The sequence below is a fragment of the Dipodomys merriami genome, unplaced genomic scaffold, assembly GCF_024711535.1.
Source record: "Dipodomys merriami isolate MVZ:Mamm:240054 unplaced genomic scaffold, mDipMer1.0.p SCAF_18, whole genome shotgun sequence".
NCBI lineage: Eukaryota > Metazoa > Chordata > Mammalia > Rodentia > Heteromyidae > Dipodomys > Dipodomys merriami.
The window spans coordinates 3942700-3956782 of NW_027203159.1; the positions used below are offsets into that span (position 1 = coordinate 3942700).

The 14083-nt window shown below is 36.0% G+C and overlaps 1 long non-coding RNA gene across 1 annotated transcript; it reads right to left on the reverse strand.

Moving 5' to 3' along the window:
- Window positions 1–2735: 2735 nt before the first annotated feature.
- Window positions 2736–3463, reverse strand: LOC138829947 (uncharacterized). Its single transcript, XR_011372807.1, has 3 exons — window positions 3346–3463; window positions 3173–3256; window positions 2736–2803 (listed from the first exon to the last, which is right to left on the reverse strand). It is a non-coding gene; the product is annotated as an uncharacterized lncRNA (long non-coding RNA).
- Window positions 3464–14083: the final 10620 nt, after the last annotated feature.

Consider the following 14083-nt stretch of genomic DNA (forward strand, 5'->3'; position numbering starts at 1 on the left):
CACTTGGATCGAGCTTAGGGATCAATAGAAGACACATGAAAAAATCCATGATAACCTGTTATTAATTTTTGTCATGACTGAGCAAAATCAAAAATTGAAGGCAGGAAAAATACCCTCACTTTTCAATTACACAAAACATAGTAATGTGCCCAGCATCGACTTATAGGTGTTGAAACAGAGTAGGAAAAAATGTACAACATTTTAGTTTGCACAAACACAGACACAAAATTTGCATCTACAAATGGACAGGTAAAAGAAATATCGGATTACAGACATAAATCAGCTCTCACACACATATAAATATATATAAATATACATATATATTTGCATATATATATATATGTGTGTGTGTGTGTGTGTGTGTGTGTGTGTGTGTGTGTGTGTGTGTGTGTGTGTGTGTGTGTGCCTATAATGGCAAAGCTAGGGTTGTATAAATCTTGAAGAGACAAATCAACAAGTAGCCTGGTCTCCTACACTGTCACAGATTCTCATGAATTTTCAGGTTCTTTACTCTTATCTACTGTTTAGATCCAGAGAAATTATAATTCCATAAGTAAGACATTTTTGCATAAGGGAAGAGAATTAGTAGTCCCATTGGGTCACATTATGTATTCTAATAACCAATGAAGTAAGGAAATATCACTGCCCCATTAAACATCACTCTAAAATTCATAGAGAAAATACATGATATTATGAGTAGGGAGTGAATAAAATCTAACTGGCTCTTATGTGGAAGGAAAAAATTCAGAGATTTTGGAAATATCAGGGAGTATGGGACATTGTTGATGCATATTACATTACATTCCTGTCTTTGGTTATTGTTCTTGTTGGTCATTGGGATTGAACTTTGGGCTTGGGCATGGTCCCTGAGCTCTTCAGAGCTCAAATGTTCTACCACTTGAGCTAGAGAGACACTCCCAGTTTTTAGATGGTTAATTGTTGATGAGAGTTTGACAAATATTCCTGAGATCTGATCCTCAGATTTCAGCCTCTTATAGGTCCCTAAGCAACCTGTAACAGGTTTCTTTTCTCTGTTATCCAGAGTGCGCTGAAGATTTTTGAGCGTCTTTGTTCCCAATATTCATGCACACGGCAGGTCTATGAGTAACCATGGTTTTCCTTAAGGAGAATGCTCTCTATACTATCGAATTCGAAGGAATTAATTCTAGAAATAAATCTGAAAAAAAATCTTTCACTTCATTAATCTATAATTACATCCTTATGTGTCAGACACGTGAGATGCAAGAATTAACATTATCACCTGGCCTGGCTCAAGTGTGGTTTTCTACCTCAGAATTGTTTCCCAAGACATATTCATTTTCCTCTGCATGACAGAGGATGAGAAACACCCTAACCCAAAGAATAAATATATTCTGTTGATCAAACACTAAATTAATAGGTTCAGTTTGTAAACAGGATGAGTTTTAGTCCTCGCTATAATCTTCATGAATTAGCAAATTATCATCAGATAAAAGGGTGAATTTATCTATTACTATTACTCATCCTCAGCAAAATCTTTACCATATAAACTGCCAATTCATCCTTCACATAATATTATAATATGTTTGACATACAACAGACAATTGAAGACAAATACTTAGTATGCTTACTACCTTTCCACAGGAAGAATATATGAGGACTGACTGTGATGACAGGCTCACATAAATTCTCCTTGGTCTTACGTTGAATGCGTGTTTTTTTTTTAAATTTTTCTAGACTGATCAGATGAGAAAATTCTTAACATTATCAATACATCTAGAATCTATTGTCTCAGTTATAAAAAGAAAGAGGTCTCATATCGGCAAGCAAGACTAATTAGATAATTCAAAATTAAATAAAGGCTCATGAAGAATTCCACGAAAAGCCAATTACTCTTCACTTTTTAATGTGTTTGCCATCTTACCATGTCAGAGAGCCTTGATGTTTTCAAATTCCAGAAAATCAAAAATATAATCTATTTTGTGACTCTAGAAGGACAAGTTCATTCTAGCAATTAAAATTCTTTCAACAATGCCATAACTACTCACAAAGAGATAGCATAACTTTTGCAGTTGCACAGCTAATTTTGAATTTCCAATCTATACCATACCAATGTATATTTATACTTCATACAGGAATGTGAACGATGAAATCCATGTATGAGTTGCTGCTAAAATATACTTCTAAATACATTTTATTAATATGTATCTTTGCAAAGTGCAAATTGTAAATCATCTCAAGAATCTCCTCAAATATTTTATACTAATTTGTGGAGAAAATTTAAATCAGATAGACATTCGTATAATATTCTTTAATGAATTTCAGAAGGAAGACATGGTAACCCACCCGTAAGTCTGTACATTTATCAATTACCAGTGGAAAATACTTCCATTTACACTATCATAATTGATGTGATGAGTGAATCCTAAATTCATGAAAATGGTTATAAAAAGGTTGGCCCAACATAATACTGTTATGTATGGCTTCCCGGATTTAAATTGATTATAACAGAATGAGAAGAACATTCAGATAAGCTAATTCTGATTTAAAGTAATTTGGGTGATTACAATCTTATTGGTCCTAGTGAAACTATACTTGACTTTGCCACCAATTACAGAGAGTAATCCAAACTTCATTTGTAGTGAGCACAATATATGGGTATATGGAACAGAGTTTGTTATTCATTTATTCATTTATCCTATTTCTTTACTTTGAATTTTATCAGAAAGTAGGACATCACAAGAAAATTATTTTCTTTACCTGTTGTTGCCAGATGATTTGCTTGTGCCCCAAACAAAACTTGGGCTAGGATCTTCCAAGGATTCTGCCAAAGGGAGAATTACATACTTGATCGAGGTGCTAGCATAGATTGGCTCTAACATTATACATCGATAAAGAAAAACAGCAAGTTTGATGGCCTTAAGAGCCTTCCAAGAAACTTTTAGCTGGATAATAAAGGTTGAAAAGAATGAATCCTTAGCCATGTGCAAAAACATATCATTTAAATGTTTGACATGGTTTTTAATCAGTTAAGAATGCATATTATCATATATGTTATTGATATTAGCATACAAGACAATCCAAGTTGAACAAAGATTTTTAATTTCACTCCTAAAGGAAGAAAGCATACAACAGCACAAAGTAAGTTGAGATTCAATAACGGAAATTACAGAAAGTTCAACAAGCTTTTTACCTTTATCCCAGTCTTCCTCAGAGGAAACATATTGCCATGTACTTTCAGAACTCTTGTATTGTTTCTCGTTCCATATGATGTTATCTACAAACAAAGAGATAACTAACATCACAGAAGTATACAGGTGCAAAGGGCCTACATTGAGTTGGATTGTGTTTTATTATCAGGCTTACCTACATCATCTTCAAGAGAAGTTTTGTCCATACAAGTTGCAATATGTTCAGTGAGTTGATCTCGTGGTACCAGGTGGTGAGCATTAAAGGGACAAGTAGCCAATTTGGCAGCAATATCAGGATGATTCTGTATGACAAAAGTTTAAATATGAAGAAACATTTTCAAATTTTCTCTTTTTAGATTTCTTTGTGCAGGATATCAACCACGGGCTTGACAACACCGTATAAGTCCTGTGCTAGTACTTCCTTTTTTAATACACATTTTTTATTGTAAAGTTATTTTACACAGGGATTAGAGTTATATGAATAAGGTAATGAGTTCATTTTCTATAGGGCAGTGTTACTCCCTCCTGTGTTTTTCCCCTAAGACCTCTTACCTCCCCATCTACCCAACTCCTTCCTTCTACTGCTACTTGCCATGCACCAAATTTGTAAAGTTCATTTTCAACATAGTGTCTCATATATTTCATTGTTAAAATGGATCAACCTGTATGCCAAAGCAGTATGGAGTTCCTCAAAAGACTCCACATAAAGCTCCTGTATTACCCAACAATCCCACTTTTGTGCATTTACCCAAATGATCACTTACAAGACCAGACCAAAACTACCACCATTATTTTCCATAGCTAAGTTTTGGAACAACCCCAGAAGCTCCTCAGTAGATGAATGGATTAAGAAAATGTGGTGAATATATACAAAATGGAATTGTATACCTCCATCAGAAAGAATGATATTGCTCAATATTTTGGAAATGGAAAGACTCAGAAAATATTATATTGATTGAAGTAAGCCAGGCCCAAAGAAACATAGGTCCATTGTTTCCCTTATTTCGAATAACTAGTGTATATTTAGGACAAGCAGAAATCTTCAAAAGCGATGTACATAGGATCATAAAAAATGAACTTTACAATTAAAAAGGAGGGTTAAGGCAAGGGTGGTGTGTAGTTGCGGAGGTGGATAGGAGGGGATGGTATTGGTAAAATAAAGTAGGAGGCAAAACTGCTCGATGACACCATCAGAAAAATGAAATGCCCTTGTTAGGAAATGGAAAGACAAAAAAATTATATTAAGTGAGTAAGACAGGCCCCAAGAAAGATAAGTCCCATAGTTTCTTTTTTCTAATAAATAGTATATGTCTGAGACAAGCAGAAAAGCTCAGAGAAGATGATAAGAGAAATGAAGCCCAAGATAACTACAGAAGTGTTTTTTTCTGTCCTGCTATTGTTGTAATATATTTGTAAGGTACTGCATGATTTTTTTTGTTTCTTTTTATGTACCTACCCTCCACTCCCCGTTATAACCTCTGTATGTCAGAAGACCTGAGGAAGATGGTGGAAGAGAAGCTGGAGGATAAACAAGTTCTCACACAGAAAGCAGTTTTAGTGTTCCAGTGACCAGTCCTAGGCTACAGAATCACACCTCTTGTGCCATCACAGTACAGAGAGTTTGGCCAGAGAGGGAAAGTCCAGCCAGGAGACAGATCTGAGCACTTGCTGGTAGCTGCAGCTGCAGTGGCTGCGGTGGAGATGGTGGCCGTGGCCATCATACCAATAGACAAGTTCTGGAATATGGGCACCAGATGCTTTGGGCCAGTGGATTCTACTCACCACCAGTAAGAACCGAAAAGGAGCAGAAATCTTCATCCTGAAGATCACAGATCAAGGACTGCACAGGAACCAAGTGTCTCGCATGAAGACAACCATGACATCATCCTCACTCCTCTCAGAGAACCTGTGAGAAGGCTGTCACTCCCCCCCACACCAGAGATCTCCATCTTTGATACTGACAAAGGCCTTGCCAAGCAGCTAGCTCCAACTCAGGTCTTATAAGAATACAAAAATTGCCATTTAGCAGGTCCCAGGAACCGATCTGTCCTGCCCGGCTCATTTCCCCTCAAATGAAAATCAGCCTGCCCAGGCAGAGGGTGCTTCACTCCCAGAAGACTGTCTTTCTTCACTAGGTAAACAGAAAAAGATTCTGCAGTCCCAACAACAGCCTAGCAAACAACTGAAACTCAGTAAACATAAACCATGAAAATGGCTCCAGGTTTGGCTCTGTGAGTTTTTCAGGAGCTAGCCCCTCAGGGAAAAGCTACTGATTGCTGAAAAGTCTCAACCCCACCTAGAACCTGGCCATATCATATCAACTCCACGTTAGAGGAAACAGCCATCTCCCTTTTGTGTGGTACTCAAAGCAGATCTCCCTTTCTCTGAACAAGCTTGGGGAAAGAATAAAAAAAAATCCTGGACAATACAGAGCATTTTTTTGCCTGAACTAACAAACTAACTTAAGAAACCAATCAAACAGCAGGAAAGCAAACAGCAGAAGCAGACCAGTGACTCCACTAGGAGCCTGGTTACGGACACAGGGAGATACAAGATCTTCCTCCCACTCAAAAAAAATCACAGAACTGTTTTTTCTACCATGTTTTATTTTTATTTTTTAAAAAATGTTTGATATTATTTTTTCTCTCATAATTTGTAGTTTAGCTGTATATGTGTGATTGTGGGCTTTTTTTTGTAATCTCTTTTTATATTTTGGACCTTTTATTTTTCCTTTTTATTTCTTCTTTTCTCTTTCATTTTTACATAACATAATTGCTTATTCCCAGACATATACATGTTCTGTTTGTCTTGAGCTATATATCTGTCATCGATTATTAGACCTTATCCCCCATCGTGTACATACTTAATCGAGAAATCTATTACTCAATTCACAACCTCTTAACCTTAACTTTTTAATAGTAGTGTTTAACTCTTTACACCTATATAACTTTCACATACTCCAATTTTAAGAATTTTTATTTTTGAGTTATTCATGTTCCTTTTCATTTCTCCCGTCCTCTCATCCTATTCTTTTTTTCTATCAATATCATTACTTTATCCTTACATAATTTGAACTGTATCATTTCTTAAATATACATTTTTGTTTTTCCATTTTTTCTTGTTTTTTTTTTTTTTTAATCTCGCTGCTCTCACTCTGCCAATCCATTTCCCCACTGGATTAGGATTCCTTTAACCTCACTCTCCTTTTACCTCTCCACTTCCCTCTAATTGTATTTTTCCCCACAATTATCCCTAAACCTAATAATTTCTGGTTTGCTGAATCTCTCTTTGGTCTTCTTAGTTCTTTAGTCCATAGTTGTTTGATGTTGAATAGATTGTATCTCTTGAACTAGATTGTATCTGCAGCCATTTTGACTGTGCAACTACAGGACTTTGGTAGATACTGTGCAACTATAGGACTTTGGAAGATGCTTGCCTTAAAATAGTGCTCTGCAAGAAAATTGTCACTTTCATACAAAATGGGCAGAAAAATCGCTAAACCCCCCAAAAATGGCAATTCCGGGTATCTCAAATCCCACTCATGATACTCAGCTGACAAAACAGTTAATGAATAATACAGAGGAAAGATCCCTAAAAGCTCTACAATCAGTGCCATAAATGTGGTGAATGAAAAGACTGAAAACCTGCAAAGGACTCGGTAAGATAAGGAGCAAGAGGAAGCAAAACAGGAATTACTACAGAAATCTCCAGAGTGTTAGAAAGCCACTCAAAGTTTAACACAGGAATTGCATGAGCAGGCTGGGAACAGTCAAATAATAATACAGGAATTATATGAGCAGGCTGAGAACAGTCAAAGAGAAAGGAATGGCATGGACAGTTGAGAACATCAAAGAGAAAGACAGGAATTGTGTGAGCAGGCTGAGGACACCCAAAGAGAAACACAGGAAGTGTGAGCTTGTGAAAGCTAATCAAAGAGTAATACAGGAATTGGATGAGCAGGATGAGAATAGACAAAGATCAGTAGAGGCATTCATGGAATCCATAAACAAACAACTGAAGGATTGCAGGCAGACTACAAAGGGAACACTAAATGAAGCTCGACAGGATGAATGTAAGTCCAAGAAAACCATAACCAATCAACTAAGTGTTTTGAGTATAAACAGTGTCCCCAAATTAAGAAAGTAAAGAAGTTTATGCAGGATCGAAAATTTAACTGCAACAGAGAATTGGAAGCCACCAAAATCGACCAATTAGAAGAAAAGTCAATATAAACAGAGTAGAAAAACTGGACAGTAGGTTACACCGTGCAGAAGAATGAATCTCAGGGATTGAAGACAGCCTAGATAACAGAGAGAAAAACACACAACTAACCAAGATGAATCCAAGAAACATGATAGATCTATTCCATATTTGGAAGACACCACCAGAAGGTTTAATCTGAGGACAATAGGTGTAGAGGAACACCTAGAGACAGAAGTTAATGGTCTAAGAAATTTGTTTAACAGGATCTTAGCAGAGAACTTCCCTAACATGCAAAAAGATAGGCCTATTTAGATACAAGAAACTTAGAACCCCAAATAGACCAGACCAGAACAGGATATCCCACTGTCACATTATAATCTGCACAGACCAAGGAGACCAAGGAGAAAATTCAGACCAAGGAGAAAATCCTTGAAGATATCAAGGAGAAAAGATAAATCACCCATAAAGGGACCCAATTAGAATAACCTCAGCTTTCTCAGCAGAGACAATTAAACCAAGAGGAGCCTGGAATTATGTATTCCATGCCCTAAAATTAAAGAACTACCAACCAAGAATACTGTACCCAGTCAAACTCTCCTTCATAACCAAAGGTCACTTAAAAATCTCCCATAGCAAAGAAAAAGTGAAACAATAGATCTCAACCAAACCATCCCTACAAAAGATACTTAAAGATGTACTACCCATAGAAAACCAACAAGACCAAAATGAAGTCTAAAGAAACTGCGCCCAAACTGAGAATCCAAGAACAATAAGAAGAACCCAGTTATTGCAGCCCCCAAGAAGGTGGAAAATTTGGCAGGAACTACCAAACACCTTTTAGTCCTAACTCTCAATATCAATGGACTTAACTCTCCAATTAAGGGACATAAACTAAGTAGTTGAACTAAAGAAAATTATTTATTTATTTTTGCTAGTCCTGGGGCATGAACTCAGAGCCCAGGCACTGTTCCTGAGCTGTTTTGCTAAAGGTTATCTCTCTACCGTTTGAGCCACAGCACGATTTCTGGCATTTACAGGTATGTGGTACTGAAGAATTGAACCCAGGGCTTCATGCATTCTAGGCAAGTACTTCACCACGTAGCCACAGTGCCAGGAGTAGTTGAATTAAAAAGCAGGAATCTTGTATCTGTTGCCTTCAGGAGTCACACCTTGCCCATAAGTCCAAACATATTTTGAAAGTGAAAGGCTGGAATAAAATCTACCAAGCAAAGAGCCCCCATTAACAGGTGGAAATTTCAATACTTATATCGATAAAAATAGATTTCAAATTAAAATTAGTGAGGATCAATAAAGAAGGTTCTACATACTAATTAAGAGATCTCTCCTTCAGGAGGATATTAACATTCTAAATATCGATTCGTCAAATAACAGAGCACCAAATTTATCCAAGAAACACTACTTTCCCTCAAGTCTCATATAGATCCAAAGACATTAATTCCTGGGGACTTTAACACAGCACTATCCCCACTATCTATCTATCTATCTATCTATCTATCTATCTATCTATCTATCTATCTATCTATCTATCTATCTATCTATCTATCTATCTATCTATCTATCTATCTATCTATCTATCTGTCTATCTATCTATCTATCTATCTATATCAACTTGGCAAAAACTCAACAGAGAAACTGCCAATCTAAAGAACTGCATAAATCAACTAAATTTAAAAGGTATCTACTGAATATTTCACCCACCAGCACTAGAATTCACATTTTTCTCAAGCACATGGGGCTTTTTCAAAAACAGACTCCATTTTAGGTCACAAAGCAAACTTCTCCAGATTCAGAAACACTGAAATTATGCCCTGCATTCTCTCAGACCACATGAACTCAACAGCAAAAGCCACCAAAGAAAGTCCGGTAATATATGGGGGCTGAACAACACACTCTTGAACCACCGGTGGCTCATGGAAGAGATTAGAAAGGAAATTCAAATGTTCATATTTATAGCTCTGAGTTCTTACATCAACAAATTGGAGAGATCTAAAACCAATAATTGAATGAGACATATGAACCTCCTTGAAAAAGAGCAGAAAGATAAACCCCAATCCAGTAGATAGAAAAAACTTAAATTAAATCAGAATTAAATGAATTAGAATCCAAAAAAAATACAAAACAAAACAATAGAAACACTCCATAAAACAATCGGTTGGTTCTTCGGAAAAAATTAACAAAACTGACAGACCCTTTGCAAATCTCAGAAAAAGAAGATAACACACCTAAATAAATAAACTCAGAGTTGAGAATGGAAATATCACCACAGAAACAATCACGATTCAGAACATTATAAGGGAATAATTCTCAAACTGTTATGCTACTATCTTTGAGAACTTGGCAGAAATGGACCTTCTCCTAGCAAATATCGACATACTGGAACTAAAACAACATGAGTTAAAACATGTTAACCTGCCCATATCAAGCACTGAAATAGAAACAGCAATAAGAGACCTCCCATGTAGGAAAATCCCAGGACTGAATAGATTTCAAGCAGAATTCTACAAGGCCTTCAAAGGACTATTTACACCAATACTCCTCCAATTCTTCAATGAATTTGGAAGGGAATGTACACTACCAAACTCTTTCTATGAAGCCATCATAAACCTCATCTCAAAACCAGGCAGGAACTCATCAAAGAAAGAGAACTAGGGACCCATTTCTTTGATGAATATCGATGCAAAATTTCTCAACAAAATTTTGGTCAATCAACTTCAACAATTCATCCAAAAATCATACACGATGATCAATCAGCATTCATTTCAGGAATACTTAGCTGGTTCAATATATGCCAATCAATTAATATAATTCATCACATAAAAAAGACCAAGGATAAGGATGGTTATCTCAATAGATCCACAAATAGCATTTGACAAGATCCAGCACTCCTTTATAATGAAAGCTCTGGAAATCTAGGAATCCATGGAACATTCCTCAAAACAATAAAGGCTCATTATTGTACTCAATGGTGAAAAATTAAAGCCATTTCTTCTAACTTCAGGAAGGAGCGAAGGATGCCCACTCTCTCCACTTTTCTTCAATTTAATGCTAGAATGACTAACTATAGCAATAAGACAAAATGCAAATACTAAGGGGATCCAAATTGGATAAAATGAAGTAAAACTCTCCTTCTTTGCAGAAGACATGATCTTGTATTTTAAAAAATCACATGGACTCCACTCCCAAATTACTTGAGCTGATTCAAACTTTGGCAAAGTAGCAGGTTATAAAATTAAACTTTAAAATCAATGACTTTTCTGTATGGCAACAATGAGAAGAGAGCAGCTGAAATAAGGAAAGGAACTCCATTCTTAGTAGCCACACAAAAAATAAAATATCTAGGAATTAACCAAAGAAGTGAAAGAAATCTATGATGAAAACATTAAAAATCTGAAAGAGAAAATCAAAATAGATCTTAGAATGGGGAAAATCCTCCCATGTTCCTGGATTGGAAGGATCAACATCGTGGAAATGGGAATACTTCCCAAACCTACCTATAAATTCAATGGGATAGCTATCAATATTCCACCCTCATTCTTTAAGGAATTAGAAGAAACAATCCAATATTTTATATGGAACAATAAGAAACCATGAATAGCAAAAACAATTCTTAACAGAACAGTGCTGGAGGAATATCAATACCAAATTTGAAACTCTACTACAAAGCCATCGTAGTCAAAACAGCTTGATAGTGGCACAAAAAGAGGACCAATGGAATAGAATTGAATACCCAAAAACCACAGACCAATTGCCACAGAATCTTTGATAAGGGACCTAAAAAAATGAAATGGAAGGATAGCTTTTTCAGTAAATGGTTCTGGCAAAATTGGTTAATCACCTGTAGAAAACTAAAGTTAGACCCTTATATATCACCCTGCAACCGAATCAACTCCAAATGGATTAAAGACCTTGGAGTAAAAGCAGACACCCTGCGAACATTACAGGATGTAATAGGAGAAACCTTTGGTCACCTTGGCCCAGGCCGAAATTTTTTTGATAGAGACTCAGAAACACAAGAATTCAAAGAAAGTTTGGACAAATGGGGTTGCATGAAGCTGCACTGTTCTGCAAGGCAAAGGACATACAAAGCAAGATCAGTAGAAAGCCCAAGCATTGGGAAAATATCTTCACTAAGAGTCTCACATATATAATATACTTGAAACTGTAAAAATGAAATCCCACAACAAATAATCCTCAAAGAAACAACTGCCAATTAAGTAAGTGCACTAAAGACTGAAAAAGAAACTTCTCTGAAGGAAACAAAATAATGGCAAATAGACACATGAAGATATGCTCAACCTCTCTAGCCATAAAAGAAATGCAAATCAAAACAACATTGAGATTCCCCCTCACCCCAGACTCCACACAGAGTTCCCCTATGACCCAGCAATCCCACTTTTGGGCATTTACCCACATGATCACAAAAGAGACCATACTAAAACTACAAGTACAACTATGTTCATTGCAGCTTTATTTACCATAACTAAGATATGGAACCCATCCAGATGCCCCTCAGTAGATGAATGGATCAAAAAAAATGTAGTATATATACACAATGGAATTCTATGCCTCCATCATAAAGAATGGCATTGCCCCATTTGTTAGCAAATAGAAAGACTTGGAAAAAATTACATTAAGTGAAGTATGCCAGGCCCAAAGAAACATAGGTCTCATAGTATCCTTTATTACCAATAACTGGTAGATATCTGGGACAAGCAGCAAAGGTCAGATAAGATGATAAATTGAAATGAACCCAAGATAGTGACATAGGTGTTTTTTTTTTTTCTTCCTTGCTATTGTTTCTAGCATATTTATAAGGGACCACGGGATTTTTGTTTTTGTTTTGTATGTCCCTCCCCCATGGCATAACCCCTGTTTGCACTGTATTTGGTGTTAGTATGATTTAGGGAGGGGAAGGGAAATAACAAAATGTTTAAATAGGGATACAAATCGATCTATTGCCACAATGAGACGTACAAGACGTTATTTTGAAAAACGAACTTTACAATTTAGGCAGAGGTGAGGATTGGGGTAAGGGAGTGTAGTTGAAGAGTTGGGAGGGATAGGATGGTAGGGGAAAAACAAAGGAGGAGGCAACAATTTTGGATAAAAATACACTCATTAATTGTAATCCCTCTGTACATATTTTCACAGTAAAATTTATTTTAAAAGTACACTATGTCAAAAATGAACATTATAATTTAAGCAGTGTGGGAGGGGAATGTAGTTCTCGAGACGGGGGTAGGGATGGCAGGGGAAAGTCAAAGGAGGAGGCAAAAATGCTTGATAAGAAAAGTACTCATTATCTTCCTCCTGTAACTGTAACCACTGTACAGTATTTTATAATAAAAACCTTATTTAAAAAGATGTTAAATGAAATAAACAATAAGATAGGGATACAAGTGTTTTTTTTGTTTTTGTCTTTCATTCTTGTTATAATTTTTAAGGTATTTGTTATGAACAATGTGATTTTTTTTCCTTTGGTGTGTTCCTCCCCCTGGTCTAACCCCTGTGTTCACTGCATTTGATTCTAGTGCACTGCATCATGTATATACATTTATCTAATTTGGGGAGGGGAAGGAAAAAAAAAAACTAGTGCATCCTTTTGCACAGGCTAGACTTCTACAATTTTCACCATAGCACTTCTTCTATTCTCATTTGATCGGGGAGATAAGAAGGTTTATGACTCTCCTGCCTGGGATGGCATTAAAAAATGATACAGTGATATCAAACTCTCACGTTAATAGTATTTCTTTCATGAGGAAACTGTGCCAAGATCCATAAATTGTATATGGAAGTTTAGAAGCGTACATATGTGCTCAATTTTGGCCTATGTTTACTCAAATATAGGTTATTTATATGCAATTTACAAATGCATATATAAAGTGATTCACAATATAATTGAAAATATCCAAAATGGAGGGTCATCACATGTGTCTTCTTTGCAAACAAAATAGCAGAAACTATGCCTCTCCTACAGCTCTGGAACTTATTGTAGCATTTCATATTAAGAAATTTTTGGTGAAAAGAAATTTTGTAATAAATACCCTCAATATAGAAAAGAGACACAATGCATCTCCCATGTTTTGTTTATAACCATGGCATGAAAAGTACAGTATACGAACTGAATTCTAGGCCATATGATAATACAGTGGGTGTTTTAATGAAATAATGTTTAAGAATACCATTAATTTACATTTTGGCCATTATACAATGGGGAGGAAAAGGCAACCACCTCTAATGTTTGTGAAATATGGCACACACGGTTTGACATAATTGCCCACACAAAAGATCTTGCCTTTGTTCTGCTTTGAATAGGGATCTAGAAATACATCTCTAGAAATAAACAAGTTGGGCTATGATTGTCTTCCTTTCCATTACATGCTGCAGAGATTTCAGAAGAAATACAAAAATCTCACTATGACATTTATGCCCACAGTCTCTCTCATATTTTCTCATACATTTCCCACAATTTATTATAAAAATACTCAAATTTATCCATGAACTAAAGAAATTATGTAATATCAACATGTTCCAATGAAACATTACCTCTTTACATTTCACAAGATGGTATGGGAACCTGCATGATCTGATTTTGTGATTTTTATCATAGGGACACTGCAATAACCTCTCAGGATCCACCGATTCCTCTGAAAGAGAACAAATACCTTGGGAAAATCAATATATTGGGG